General features: G+C 39.1%; 1 long non-coding RNA gene across 1 annotated transcript; it reads left to right on the top strand.

The window, feature by feature from the left end:
- The first annotated feature begins 226 nt into the window (after positions 1-226).
- On the top strand, positions 227-2,408 carry LOC142491960 (uncharacterized). The gene is made up of 3 exons (XR_012800616.1): positions 227-423; positions 1,818-1,895; positions 2,261-2,408. It is a non-coding gene; the product is annotated as an uncharacterized LOC142491960 (long non-coding RNA).
- The last annotated feature ends 1,235 nt before the right edge of the window (positions 2,409-3,643 follow it).

The following is a 3,643-nucleotide window of genomic DNA, read 5'->3' as shown; positions in this document are numbered from 1 at the left end:
CTTCACATATTACACATAAAACAGCATGTTTGCTATCTCTTGGAACAGCTAGCAGTGTAGGAAACTGGTGCTTATATTATTATTCATTTACCTCATATATTTTAAATGTTTTTCAAGGGCGGACAAGTTCAGCAAGCAGAAAAGAAATGTGGGACACAATAGTCATTGGTGTCAATGCGTGTGGGAATCATGTGCGGGGCAAGCGGAATTGTCACAAGAGATTTGATGATATTAGGTCCAAATTGAAAAAGAAAATACAACACCAACGCGTGCATGCTACTGGCACTGGAGGTGGGCCCACACCACAACGTCTCATATTAAGTCCATTGGAGGAGCTGCTTCGGGCAAAATTACTTCCCGTCGTCGTGGAAGGCTTACCTGGTGACCGTGATATAGGAATTTACCCCTCACAATTTCCACCAGGTGAGAAATATTACTGTACTAGGCGTGTCGTTGCTTACAGTTATTTTGCATAGTTACACTGCTTTTTATACTGTCTTCACAATATAAGCATACCTGCATCTATATATGTATATGTCTGATTCTGTATATATATATATATCTAAATAGACATATATGTTGTAGTCCTACTAAAAGCAGTAACTAATATAGCACGTGCCATTGCGTGCTCATTTACATGTGAATTCCCAAAATGCATTGCTGCAGTGGAAGCAATTGATGGTGGGCGAAGATGGGGAACAACAGGGTAGTACACATGTGTAACACATGTTAATGAGAAATTATTACTAGCTACAGGTACAGAACAGAAATATGTAGAATATTATTGTGTATTTATTTATTTTACTCCGACAAACATGACATTACTGCCTATTTTAAGCATGCATCAAATATATTGCATGCAACGGCCTACAAACATCACTTGCACTAACACATCTATAGTTGTTTATGAAAAGGTCCATTTTTGCTTTAACTCATATACAGACAGCATAATGAGGCACACGTATCATATTTTATGTCATTGTTTTCATAACTTCAAAACTGCACACGACTATTTAGCTCATCTACCATTGTGTTAAAGCAGCTGCAATTAATATCTCATCACAGCATACACTTCAACAGAGGGGGTGGGGTTCAGCACACACACTAATTACAGCCTCATTTTAGGGGCAACTTAGTTCACACCATTTTCACCTGTTTCAAGTATTTGAAAGGTGTGGCTGATTAGGCTTTTTGGGGAAGGGAATACCGTTCTTACAACCTGACTAGCACAACTGAAGTTAATCACACTCATTTGAAAGCTTCACTTTAGCTACTAAATGCCCCAACAACTCATTACTTATCAAACCGTACGTCACACATTAGTTCACTCATATCTATAGTTGAACTACTATCAACGACACATTATCACACACTGCATGTGTTGTCTTGTTTAGTCACAGCCACATTCATGTGTGCCACATCTTATATTAATGTACCACACATATCCTCTACCAAAAGCAACATTTTTTGCAATATGACCACCTTCATGATAACCATTGTGAATGGTCATCTCATGATAGTTATGTACATTATGATACTGATATCACTACACAACATATGATTTTTATGTACAAATTTAATGTATTTTTCCTCACGCATTACTGCAGAACCATAGTATGTTGTATGTTAGGGAACTCAAAACTTCTAAGTACACAGGCATGTACATTGTTATTACAACTATTTATGTTCACTTTCACACACACATTTTGGGTTAAGGAAATGATGCTGTTAGGTACTCATAAATACAGAACATACAATAACTGTTTGTTCAATATTTACACATGTAAATGTAAAACTTATGTTATTGTTATATATAGTTGCCCCTGAAGGACATGTGTCACCTGAGACTGAACAAGTGTCTTCACCTGGGTCAGCCAGCTCAACACACCTAGAAGGTGAGTGTATCAGTTGGTGGCCATATAATATGTGCTCTTCTATATGTTATGTTGTCATGTTCATTATTTGTTTTGCACATCTTCTTTAAATAGGATTACTTAGTGTCAGTGAAAATGAAGTGTAAGGCAACTTGTATTGTGTTAGTGATGTTAACTATCATGTAGGAGTTGTGAGTTTACAGCAAGTTTTCATTCACTCATATTTCATTCTGAGTCCAAACATTATTCTTAAGTCAAGGTAGTTTTTAATGTGAGGTTATAAAACGTATGGAAACATGTTAGTTGTTACTTATGACACAGTACAATTACATAGTAACACAGCAGAGATTAACATGACATTTAATAATTTGTACATTTATTTGTAGAACATGATGAAGAGGATTATGATGATGATGATGATGACGCCACCGCCATACACACACAAATAGAAGCAAGTGACCATGAAGACGTTCCAATTGAAACTGTTTTACCGGCAAATCGTCCAGCAAATACGACATACGATGCAATTGTAGCTTCTGAGGGAAAAATTGTGGAAGCAGAAAATCGTCGCCATTCTGACTTCATGACAGTGCTGGAAAGGATGATTGCACTGCAGGAAGAAACAGTTTCACAATTGGCACATCTCCACAGAGTCTTCATTGAAGTGCCGAAACAGTTGCAAAAAATCAACACCTCATTCGAAGCATTAGTTGTTCAGCAAACACAAGCTAATTACTGGAGAATGACTAATGTACCACAATTCAACACCTCCCAGCCAGGATCTGTTCATGCAGGTCAGTTTTCACCACATTCATCTGATATTCATTCACCAGGCCCAAATGTTACCGGTCAAGTAGCAGAGATTGCTGTGCAGGTTCCTGACGACATACTACCACTGCCATCTGTACAAAATCAGCAGCTGACACCTACAAAGGAGCCCACAAAAACAAAATACAAGCAGTTACTACTGACCAGTTTTTGGTCAAAAACAACAAAAGACACACATGAAACAAACCAACCATCACTTGTGCAGTGTCTACCAACTAGCTCACATGTGTCAGTGGGCACAAGCCCTGTCCGTGAACAGTCACTACCCAAAAGCCCTGTAGGTGAATCACTGCCCAAAAGCCCTGTAGGTGAATCACTGCCCAAAAGCCCTGTAGGTGAATCACTGCCCAAAAGCCCTGTAGGTGAATCACTGCCCAAAAGCCCTGTAGGTGAATCACTGCCCAAAAGCCCTGTAGGTGAATCACTGGCCACAAGCCCTGTAGGTGAGTCACTGGCCACAAGCCCCGTAGGTGAACAGTCACTGCCCAAAAGCCCTGTAGGTGAGTCACTGCCCACAAGCCCTGCCCGTGAAGTGCCAGAGGCCACTCAAAGTGGCTCTGCTGTGCCTAAAGTTGGTGGCAAAAGAAAAAGGAAAATTCAAGAGACAACAAGCAGGCCTGTTACTCGCTCGCAAAAGGAACAAAAAAAATAAATGTTATAATTCAGAAAATATGTCTTTGGCCTTGTTTTGTTGACTTCACATTATCTAATTACTATTGTATGTATGCTGAAGACTGTGTTGTTTCCAAACTTTCAAGTATGTTCTTGTACACGTGAAGTTTTGGAAATGTGAACACTCCTAATTAATGAATAGTGTTCTAAATATTTATGTTTTAATCGTCTGTTCAGTAATGGTCCACCAGGAGCCAGTTGCTAAGTTTAGAGAAGCTGCCATTGACTTTGCAGCAAAACATTGCATTTGGGTGTGTTAATTGATGTAA

This window comes from Ascaphus truei, chromosome 4 (assembly GCF_040206685.1).
Source record: "Ascaphus truei isolate aAscTru1 chromosome 4, aAscTru1.hap1, whole genome shotgun sequence".
Taxonomy (NCBI): domain Eukaryota; kingdom Metazoa; phylum Chordata; class Amphibia; order Anura; family Ascaphidae; genus Ascaphus; species Ascaphus truei.
Note: the sequence above shows the minus strand (reverse complement) of the source record. Positions and strands in the feature narration are given on the sequence as shown.